This window comes from Borostomias antarcticus (assembly GCF_949987555.1).
Source record: "Borostomias antarcticus genome assembly, chromosome: 20".
In the NCBI taxonomy this organism is placed as follows: Eukaryota; Metazoa; Chordata; class Actinopteri; order Stomiiformes; family Stomiidae; genus Borostomias; species Borostomias antarcticus.
The window spans coordinates 7527427-7539546 of record NC_140253.1 but is presented as its reverse complement, the minus strand read 5'-3'; positions in this window follow the sequence as shown (position 1 = coordinate 7539546).

Genomic DNA, 12120 nt, shown 5'->3' with positions numbered 1-12120 from the left:
GAGAAGGCCACCCCTAGACCTTTTAAATCTTTAAAAGACGCACAACCTTTTCAAGAGAGCTGAGACCGGCAGGCTGGAGACCACAACTGCACATAGGGGGGGGGGGGGGGGGTTGAATTCACTGAAAACACATGTTCCCTGCTTCCACTGACTAAAATCTCAGATCTCTGAGAGAACTAGATTTGTGTCAGCTGTGTATAGATGCACATACTTTCACCCATCTGATCATGTTAGATCAGACATTACAGTACCTCAACGAGAGGAGGATACATTTTAGGATACTGAAAGGCAGTCTGAGGGTATCGCCTGACCAGGGTTTGTTGGACTGAGATGGAGCAGGCAGGACGGAGAGCTTGTGGAGCACGTTATTTCACACTTGATGTAGCAGGGGCAGGAAGAGTCTGGTCAATACACGCGCGCACACACACAAACACACACACACACACACACAATATGCATAAAGGCAGACACAGATACAATGAGCAGCAGACAAAGACCTACATGTGAATACAAGCAGAAAGGCACGCACGCACTCCCAGCTTGTAGGCCCCAACTGTTGATTATGCGTAATGAAATAAATAAAAAAGCATGTCAATATATCAGCTCATTTGCTCCTCTCAAATCTCTGATTCCCTTTCCTCAAACCACCAGACATATCTTCACAGTGGGATGAATCGCACAACAACATCATGCCATGTTTTAGGTACCATGGCAACCAACTATTCTGCGCGAGTGGGCAGAGGTGATGAGGCCACCTGTGAACAACATCAACTGCTACGCCTCCCGAGCATCCCTATTGGGCTGAACTACGACCTCACTAGTGAAAAGGGAACACAACAGCTCAGTGACGGTCGACCGCATTATATTAAGCCAAGTCTTGGACTAAACTATACATGTGAACGGACACTCTCATAGGGGCTGGGCTGAACACGTTCACTACCAATGTGCAGCTGCATTTGTGCAGCTTTCAGTAGTTTCATTAAATGTTGCCCAACATGGAGTACAGTAGTACTCTGCTGTAACACTACGGGCCTGTCTAAAGAGTACCTCAGTACTCTGCTGTCTGCGTCATGTTGAACACAGTGAGACTCCTGTTGCTTCTGTGAGGCAGTAACATCCCCTGCTGGTAAGAGTGTGTACTACGGTCTCTGTGAGTATACCAGTGCTCTGTGTGTGTGTGTGTGTGTGTGTGTGTGTGTGTGTGTGTGTGTGTCTGTGTGTGATAAAAATCCATATATGACAGAGAAAGACTCTCTCTCTCTCTCTCTCACACACACACACACACACACACACACACACACACACACACACACACACACACACACACACACACACACAACCCGTCACAGCTCCTGCTCCTGGCTGGCCCTCGATTCAAACCAATTAGCTCCAGACAGTCAGACGTCACCTGGACTGCTAGCTCAGCTCCCAGCAGGAAGCCAATCCATGCATATTGTAACAGGGGTCAGAAGGTCACAAGCCCCCAGTACAGCCAGCCTTTTGGGGCCTAGCGTCCATGTGCAGACTGGAAGCTGTCTATACCGGTCAACGATAGCTATCAACACTACTGGAACCAATCAATGCTGCCGTGATTGGAAGGCAAGGGGGCGGAGCCAACGTTGTCTTCTAACGCCACACAGTACAGTACAGCGCTGGAAAGCGACTCTTGCTGATAGAGCGGAAATAGATGTGAGCAAAAATAGGCCTGGGAACCTCTTCCTCAACCAAGGAGGTTGAGGAGGCCCGGGAACCCCCTCCCACTCTCTCCTGGTCCCTACCAGGGCTGCAGCGTTGCAGCAGAGAGAGAGAGAGAGAGAGAGAGAGAGAGAGAGAGATAGAGAGAGAGAGAGAGAGAGAGAGAGACAGAGAGAGACAGAGAGAGAGCGAAAGAGACCTACGCAACTCTGCTTCATTCTGTACTGTACCGCAGTAAGTTCGCTACTTCCTGGTCCCTGAAGCACTTCGGGCTCCCCCAGAGCTGCATTCGAGAGCGCATGATGTCATGCCAGAAACTAGACTGCCACAATGCACCGCACCGCGCTGGGGCCCAAGAGAGGGATGGGAAGGATGAGAGAGGGAGGGGGAGAGGCAGAGAGAGAGAGAGAGAGAGAGAGAGAGAGAGAGAGAGAGAGAGAGAGAGAGGATTTATGCAATAAGACGTCACGGTCCACTGCCTCACTCTGCTACTGTAAGAGGAAGAGAGGGAGGGCTAGGAATGTAAATTTAATGAATGTGTGTCATTCTGTATGGATAAGGAAATCGTATTCTAGTATGACGACCAGCATACTAGAACAGTGTGTGAATAGGAGGCTGGAACATCCTCTATACTAGTATGAGAAGACTCCCGCCTGGTAAAGATAAACAGTGATGAAGGTCAGTAAAGTAAGTATATACTTACACGGTATGGAAGACAGCTGAAGTTGGACAAGTGCCAAAGGTAATTTCTTGAAGGAGATGGGGGTCTTTAATCCATTAATAGTGTAGCTATTCCCAGAAGCCCTGAACTGATGTGTATAACAATCAGCAAGCATGACTCAGACAGACAGCCGCAGGGAAGACAATTCAGCTGTTTCTCCACCACAACAGTCCTCTAATATAACACAGAGATGGGAGGAAAAACTGTTGACTTGAAAATGCCATATGTTGTTCATTATCATCCACTGTCATCCACTAGAGACTAAGGTTTGAACGTACATTGCTGGAATGGGCTTAAAATACCAAATGTCATCTAGGTTTTCTGTATCTAAAAGAACAGGCAATCAAAACAGATGACTTATCTACCAGTCTCTGGAAGCAGAAAGGGCATGTGAGGGGTTAAGAAGATTTGAACACTGACCTTGGAAACTCAGAACATTACCAGTCTACTTGGATTGAGTGTCACATTACGTTAAAGTGACCGTCTGAGATTAAATAGTTGCCTCAAATTTCGTATGGAGGGAAAACATTTAGCCTACAGCTACAATGTAAACATGCAGACCTAGCCTAAATCAAGCCTGTACACAGGAAGCATCCCGCTGAAGCAGGGCTGGTATCAAAATAAACTGCCAGTCATAGCTAACGCACTCGTTTAGCACTTAACGAATGTTCGCAACTTATCTCATCAACAACTTGAGTCACCGTAGGCTAGGCTACTGCACCACAAGCACCTCAGAAAAAATGGCTTTGGAAATCTGTCCAGAGATGCAGCCTACCAAGCAATGTTTTCTCGTGACAGGCTAGAGGAGATCAACCGCGCTGGACGATCACAACTTAAAGGAATATGCTCGTTTTTGACAACCTGGACCTTATTTACGACATATTATAAGAAGTTTGACTCACCCAGATCACTTTTTTGTTGTTCGGAGGCCGGTAGAAGAAATTTAAAATCCAGCGCGAGCCAGTATATCCATGTAATGGCGGCGCACGGGGCATAGGGAATGCCGTTTCTCAAAATCCATTTTCGGCCGCTAAACGGTTGTTTTCATCAATCACATTGCATGAATCGACAGTTGATATTCCTCTACGCCAGCCATTGTTGTTTTGGTGCCAAATAAGGGATCTTGATCCTCTGTAACATGGTCTTTATAAGCCGCTCCCCCACTTGCAATGTGAGCCGCGAGTGTAGCCTACAGACGGAGAATAGCAAGTCTGCGCGCTGGCCTGTGCGCATGCGTGCTGGAGCAAGTGGGGGAGCGGCTTATAAAGACCATGTTACAGAGGATCAAGATCCCTTATTTGGCACCAAAACAACAATGGCTGGCATAGAGGAATATCAACTGTCGATTCATGCAATGTGATTGATGAAAACAACCGTTTAGCGGCCGAAAATGGATTTTGAGAAACGGCATTCCCTATGCCCCGTGCGCCGCCATTACATGGATATACTGGCTCGCGCTGGATTTTATATTTCTTCTACAGGCCTCCGAACAACAAAAAAGTGATCTGGGTGAGTCAAACTTCTTATAATATGTCGTAAATAAGGTCCAGGTTGTCAAAAACGAGCATATTCCTTTAAGCTGAAAACAATTCACATGCGATGCAAGTAGGCTACACGCATGATGGACATTGCCTACACGCACACCCGGCCCACATACATCGGGAATTAATTCATCTAACGCTACTTACGTTGCTTCACAGCATGTGGTCGCTGTCACATTCCTTCTCCAATTTTTTTTTGCAATGTGTACTCGCTTGCCTTGCTGTGCCCTGGACGAACGAAGACCTGGTGAAAATGCGCGCTGCGCTGCGTCTTCACTGCCAAATTCAGTGTATGAAGTGGAGCAACGTGTTTCTAATATCTGAAGTGACTCAAAGGGAGGCTATCACAGCGGGAGGGATGCATGCATTAACCAAATCCCTTTAAAAGCCCATCAATATTACATGCAACGGACCAACGTCATCAGATGAACAAAAAATAGACTCCAAATGCATGCATTATTTAAGCGCGTTTCTTTTCGTGAACAAGTTATCAAGTTATGGTCGGCAATCTTGTTTGCTTGTTTCTTCTTCTTCTTCTTCTTCTTCTTCTTCTTCTTTTTCTACTTCTTCTTCTTTCAAAAATACGAATGCAAAGGCGATTTTATTTAGATTTTTCCTAAAACAAGTGCTATAGCTAATAGCAATTAACATTTAGCATTGAGCAAATACAGTTTTATCAACACTGTCCCATTTGTAATTGATCTGGGGCATCCCGCGCGCGCTCAAACGCGGTTACTAAGGGGACCCAGTCTCCACAATCCCTCCCTTTTCCTGAGGGAGGCTGTTGCCATAGCGACTATAGGCCTACATTATGCAGCAGCTCATGAAAGCCCCTTTTGAAATTTATTTTTTCTTTTTCAAAAAGGACAAAAAGAAAGAAAAAAGTTATTTGCATTCCTTTTTGATCACAGAATTCTTTGATAGTGACAGAGAAGACAGGGTGAGGCGTGCTGGGATGTGTGTGTGTGTGTGTGTGTGTGTGTGTGTGTGTGTGTGTGTGTGTGTGTGTGTGTGTGTGTGTGTGTGTGTGCATGTGTGTGTGTGATGGGATTATAACACACACATACACACACACACACACTTACACACCTGCTGCCAGTGAATCATTTATAAATCCTATTGTCTTATTCATGCTGTTGTGATATAACATGCAGTCAAAGAGTAACAAAGCAAAGTGAACACGAACTGACAGAGACTAAACATGGGGAATGTACTGTAGCATCAGTGACTCAGGTCCTCCTATAGGACAATATTTTATTGATTTCCTTCACTTGCCGAACAAGTGAAGTGCTGACAGGTCACTGACCATCAGTGATTTCTCTGATTCAATCAGCCTTCCAATGTGACAGAAGTAACTGTTGTGTTCGGAGACTTTCAACGTCTGAAACAAGTGAAATATCTGGTACCATTTAGATGGTTGCCGTGCCTAGTGAATATTTGTGGAATTTAAAGTGGAACCATGCTTATCACAATTGTTCCATTAAACACAAGTTTTCTCGGCACTGCAGGCTTTTCATTAAAATAAGACCCCTGCTGTGTCTCAGTGGGGGCCGATCAGCAATGAGACTACTGGATAAGGAAAGATCAAACTTTAACTGTCATCAAAACAACGATTCACCAGAGCTTTCTCATAGCATTCTCTTACCACATAGTTGTCACAGTTGATCTCAGTTTCTCTCTCTCTTCTGCCTTTGTCTCTCTCTCTCTCTCTCTCTCTCTCTCTCTCTGAGGTGGCTTGGTGCAGGATGGCTGCCACTCCTCATCTCCTCATGAAAGGATCTGTGGACGGGGTGAAGACAAGGAGACCATTAGTGGCACATACATCTGAACACTTTCGTTGGGTTAGCAGGGCGCCAACCTCAAAGGGGGATTTCACTCGAGTGAGCGTAGCTGAGCGGAGTGGAGGTTTGTCATCTCTGTGAGTGAAATGGTAATTAGGTTTTCATATCACATTTCATAGAATATTTCATGTTGTGTTGGTGCTCTGTGCAATGTTGTTGCTCATGATATGTTTTAGCCTATTTAACGTGAATGGGCTGGGTAGGCTACAGAACAGATACAGATTAACTAGATTCACTTCATTTCAATTAACTTAAAACAATCTTGACTTGGTTATGCAACACTTTTAGAGAGGGTGTCTCCTGATTGTCCACTCACACTTTCAAGTCAAATATCTTATACTGCTGTCCATGATGCAGGTTTTGGTGTTTACTTTCCTATAGATGTAAATAAACAAATGTTCATTTGTCAGAAATGTTTATTTATCAAAAATGTCAAACTGATAAAGGATGTCCATGAGCGTGTTAGGGCATTCATATAGTGTTCACAAACAGACTAGCACAACATGCAATTGTTTGTATAATCTGTTTGTGTAGGCTATACAGTAGAATGTTTGTATAGTTTGTATACAAGTATTTGTATTTGTCTATTACAGACAGAGGAGGACGCCAAGTTAGTGCACATAGCCTTGGCCCTCAGTGAGCTACTCTGCTTCCTAAGAGAGTGACACACACAGGGAGGAATGACACACGTACTGTAGGCTACACATGTGACCCATCCATGCATGTTTGTATACTTCCTCCCAAGTGTGTGTCAATGTTGTATACTGTATTAGGCTACATGACACTACAGCCTTACATTAGAACATGTCGGTGTTAGCCTCTTAATGCTAATCACTGCAGCCACTGTTGATCTCCACTTGCTAATCCAGCTAGCTGCTAGAATAGGACTCCTCTGGTGTCCCTGTGTTAAGATATGCAATATTTGAAGTTTAATTGTGTGAATATTTTTCTACAGAAATGCTGATAGAATATAACAATATATTAGAAAATCAATATTTGAAAATTCCTCAGTTGAATTTAGTGAATAGGTCTACTATGGTCATTTTTTAACAGATCATTGCAATCACACTCCAGCAGAGTTGCACTGTGCAGTGGAACGCACCAAAAACACAGGGGGCATCTGAGGGATGCTTACTGCAGGGTCTACTATGTTGGTGTTGTGTCAGATCTCCTGTGTGCGAGGTGGGGTGTGGGTGCGGTGGGGTGGAGTGTGGGTAGGGTGGGGTGTGGATAGGGTGGGGTGAAGGGGCTTCACCCCACCCTATCCACACCCCACCCTACCCACACCCCACCCCACCCCACCCCACCGCACCCACGACCCACCTCGTAGTGGCGCCATCATCCCGTTAGTAATATTCTCCTGAATCTCCTCATGGCTCTTTTCACTAAGAACCACTAGGGCCTATCTCCAAAACACTTACTGTAAGAATTCCCCCGCTGCCACCTTTTTATCCCGGGTCTAACTCAGGAAAATGAAAGAAAGAAATGAAAGAAAGAAAGAAATATTCCATTTCGACGCCATTCAACGGTAAGAGCACACTCTCCAGGGAACGCAGGGTGAAAGTAAGGATTTATCTACTCCCCAGGAGCTCAGCCAGAAGGATCAGGGAGGAGGACTGAGGGGGAGGTAATCCCTGGTGCACGAGAAAAAGGCTCAGTTGATCTCACAGATAAACGGGCCAAGTCATGGATCACTGGAGCTGCGGTAGAGACTTGGCTTCAGACCAGGGCTGCGCCCCCCAACCTGTCATGCTGTTGGCCCTGTGCCTTCTGGAGGACATACCGCCGGTGTGAGGACCTTGACCTTGAGTTATGAAAGTGTATGAACTACTGTGTCTGTTCGTTTACACAAACACTACTACAGTTGGAAAGAGGCTTTAGCGTTTGTTTCTGGACAGGGCCTGGATGGAGCAGGAAGAAGCTGCACCTAGAGGCTGATCTAAGGTCAGTCATGTGGTGTCCCTGCCAATGGGGGAAGTTGGTCTGATCCTGATCTGGGCCTTGGGACAAATTCCACCCAGAGTCCAAGATACCTAGGGGTCCATTTTTACCTCCGCCCAAGGACGGCAGATAATGTTATTGCTGGTGTGTGTTGGTTTGTTTGTTTGTTTGTTAGCGAGATTACGCAATGACTACCAGACTAGACAAGTTTGACTCAGAGGCTATTTTTATTTATTTTATTTTTATCATTGAAGTAATTACCTTTGTTTACTGTACAGTACCTGCATGATCAGCTATTAACGTTGTTTTCCTGAAGTTTGTTGTATTTGTTGACAGTATTTAAAATAGCCTTTTCATATGAAACAAAGTTGATGAATGATTGTATGAATACACGTTTATTTTAAGTAGAAAGATACTTTTGAAGGCTGTTGCAAAACACAGCTTGTTTTTGTTCAAGCAGTCAACCAGAGTTGAGATTATCTTTGCAGGCCCGGATATCTCTGAACTTGATATGCTGAGATGTTGATCAACCTTTTTGTAAGAGATTTAGCTGTTTAGATTTAAGTCTGCCTTATTGTTTTTTTTGTCATATTCCTTTATAGTTTATTGTTCCTTTAATGCAAACGTTTGATTTTATAGGATATCATTGATAAGAGCTTGTTTTGTAGACACCCGTAGTGAATGAATAAACACATCTAGCAGGTATTAAGTGAAATGCAACTGTCCTTTTGAGGTTTTCTGTGTGACTTTGCATGGTAGTTTATACTCAGATCCCATTTAGGCAATGGACAAACATGTAAAGGTGGAATTATGTTATAAAAATAATGAACCAACAGTATGAACCTACTGATAGCTACAGTACAGTAACACAAACTTCTGTCTGATGGGAAATGCCCCTACAAGCAAAGTAATCCAAGTTTGAACCAAAATGTCACAAAGAAAAATTTGTATCAATACTGAATGGCATGACAGATTGTTTCCTAGCCATGTTTTATATGTATAGACTTTTAAAATTTTAATAATTAATCATAATAATTTAATTTAATATATAGCTATAGGTTAGATATAATTAATGCTTTCAACTCAGGTATTTGTCATTCAGTGAGTGGCTTGTGTAGTATTTATTCTGCACATAAGGTGCCCACGAATTAAAATAATATGAGTTGATGTGTTAAAGCTCATGAATGTGTGGATTTGATCTAGCTACACAGTATTGGAAGAGATGGTAAGATCTAGCAAGACAAAACGGTCATCTAATGGGAATTGGTCTCAGTGGAGAATAGATGATACAATACCGCCACCTAGTGGTGAATAATACACATGCAGCAAGGGGCAAGTCATACCTTACAAATTGTCCTGTAATTGTATCGATAATTTATGATGACTGGTTTCTGTAATCTGAAGTGAAATTAAAATTATGACAATAGATACATTTATTGTGAAATAGCATGTATATGACCATACATAGGCATTTGAAATGGAAATGGCCAACTGCTATTCCAATTTTCATCACGTGTGCACATTTAAAAATAATTTAGAATTAGAGATTTATTTGAGAAAGCATTGGGAAAATAGGGCATACTTTTCAGTCTACAAATTGTATTTAGGGAAGAATACCTCCATCTAGTGGCCAATGACGCACTGGCAGTCAGTCAAGTTTGTTAAGTCACATGCTACATCATAAAAGTAGCCTACAAGGAGGAGTGAAATGTTTTTTCGTTAACTCTTAGACTGAGCTCACACTAAGCAATGTAGAGAGGTAGACAAAAACAGAGAGACAGAGAAAGTGCAATGCGTTGCTAAAAACAAAATACAGGAGAAAAAAAGAGAGTAACAGTGAGTAGCTATTACCAAGATACAAATTATATACATATGTAAATGAAAGGAATGGGATGTGTTGGAGGAGTACTGTAGGTGAAGCTGTGCAGTTAAGTTTAAATAGATAAGTATATAGGTCTGGGGATATATATATTGAATATGTTTTGATATTTTACATGTATAAATATAATGTGCTGTTGTGCTGAGTGTAGCTACTGAGTTTAATCCAGAGTTCAGTGGGCAGTCTCCTCGCTCAGGATCCTGCTGGTCTGAGGGAATAAGTTCCCTCTGAGCCTCTCCGACTTGTTTTGGGGTACGCAGGTTTGGGGTACCTCCTTCCTGACCCGAGCAGAGAGAAGAGGCTGTTATCCGGATGGCTGGGATCCTTCCAGATTCTCCTGACCCCGGTCCTGCACTGCCTTGTGCAGATGTCCTGGACGTGTGGGAGAGGCTCTCCTGTGGTACGTTCCGCTGATCGCACCTCTCTCTGAGGGCCTTCCGGTCTTACATGGTGCTGCTCCCCTAACAGGCCGTGATGTTGCCAGTCAGGATGGTTATGGTGTTGAAAGGTGAACTATAGTCAATTAACGGTAATCTCACAATTTCCCTTCCCCTTGTCCAGATGGGTGCACGGTGTGTGTGTTTGGTGAGTGTGACCATGGTGTATGAGCTGACCATGCAGACGGCCGTAACTCCCCCTCCATTGATTTAAACCAGGACAGACAGCTTGCAGTGACAGCTAGGAAGATTAAGACATCAGTAGAGACAGTTAGTTCACCCTGTCTGATCACATTACATACACACGCACGCACGCACGCACGCACGCACACTTTATCTTAACTGACCAGTTAATGAGGGATATACATACCCGACTTTACCACCTGCAGCATCTATACATTTAAGTAGGTCAGTGGTCATTCATTGTCATACTTTTTGTTTAATTTTCACAGCACAAACAATATGCTACGTGCAAATGTGAGCATACATAACATTGTATGTTATGTAGATTGAGTCATCATGTTCACCCACCCCACAATGTTTAAGATGAACAGCAAAGTACAGTACATCCCCCACAAGGAAAAAGGATGGTGCAGCAAGAAAAAAGCTTAACGAGTCTTAACGAGCTTAACAAGTGTTCAGGTGACACAGCAACATGTGATTTTATTGATTTCTTTGATATCATTTCAGACAATCAGTGCTGTTTGGACTGTCAATGTACAGTCCTGTATTTCTAGCAACTACAGATTGTATCTGTCTCCAGGGGTTGGAGAATTTATTTTCACGATGAGAAGGTGACTTGGATTAGAAGGCATAGCAGAACCAAGGCAAGGAGAGCGGCTAGTATACCCACACAGCTGTGGAGACTACAAGAAAGGCATGCTTCGATTCCTTTCACATTAAAAGAATCACATTAAAACGGTAGAAAAACACCATTGACTGGTTGTTTGATGTATGATTGTGTATGATTGTGTTAGCTCGTCAACACCGGAGATGAGGGAAACCTCAGTGTCTGAGTTGAAATAAAGGTTTGAAATGAAATCAAATGAATCTGCGTTCAGTTCGAGCAGGACAGTTAGCGAGATCCTCGCCAAAAGCAGTGAGATTGTTGTTGAAGTGTAGTAAATGAACATTTTGAATCAGAGTATTCATATACTGTTTATCAATTATGTCACTGTATTGTGCGTGCGACTATTGAAATGGGGCCTGTAAAATCACTGACACATCCATCCGAAGGAAAATGTCCCCACTAGCCATTCTGTTTCAGTTGGAGAGCATTAAACAAACATTTAACGACAGTTTTGGACTTGCCAGAGGTTGTAATTTACTCTGACACCACTTGGACGAGGGCTGTGTTCTCTAAGTTTAGCAGCTCATCAGTCAGGGGCAGACTGCTGCTTGTGTTTCAGTCTGGCGGATACCGCACTGGCCTGAGCGCAGTCTCACCCACCTGGACCAGGTTTCCATGGTGACCATTGCATAACAAGGAAGTGGTGGAAAGTGGACAGGGTTGGGGAGGTCGGTGTGGGTGTGTGTGTGTGTGTGTGCGTCTCTGTGCGTGTGAGGGAAGAATTTAAATTCCACATAGGTCCCGCTGTCGTGAGCAGGAGCCTGACGTAAAGGCCACCCCATTGTTGTCCCCCCCTCGCCTCCTAAAACAAGCCGACAGCAAGAGACAGTGTGGGATAGAGGTGGGAGGTCGCTCTTTAAAGAGAGCAGCCTTGAATAGAGCCCAGAGGATTGGGTCGGTTCATCTCATAGACTTTGTTTTACTGTTGGGGGGGTCTTACAGTGAGGCAGACGACTGCGGAAGAAAAGAAAGAGGCACAGAGAAAGAGAGCGAGAGAGAGAGGGGGAATTGTCTTTTCTATTTAATCATTAGCTCCGTCCTGTCTGCTAGTGTGACGTACGGCCCTGTGCCTTTTGTGCCATTCGCTCCCAGAGCTGACTTCATTTGCATTGCTGAGAGCACGGAGAGAGAGGCTGGCTCCTGCTCAGCCTAGCGCCGGGCCTGTGCCATGTTGACAGACATGGGTTACAGCTCTTAAGGCTTGCTCTCGGGGTT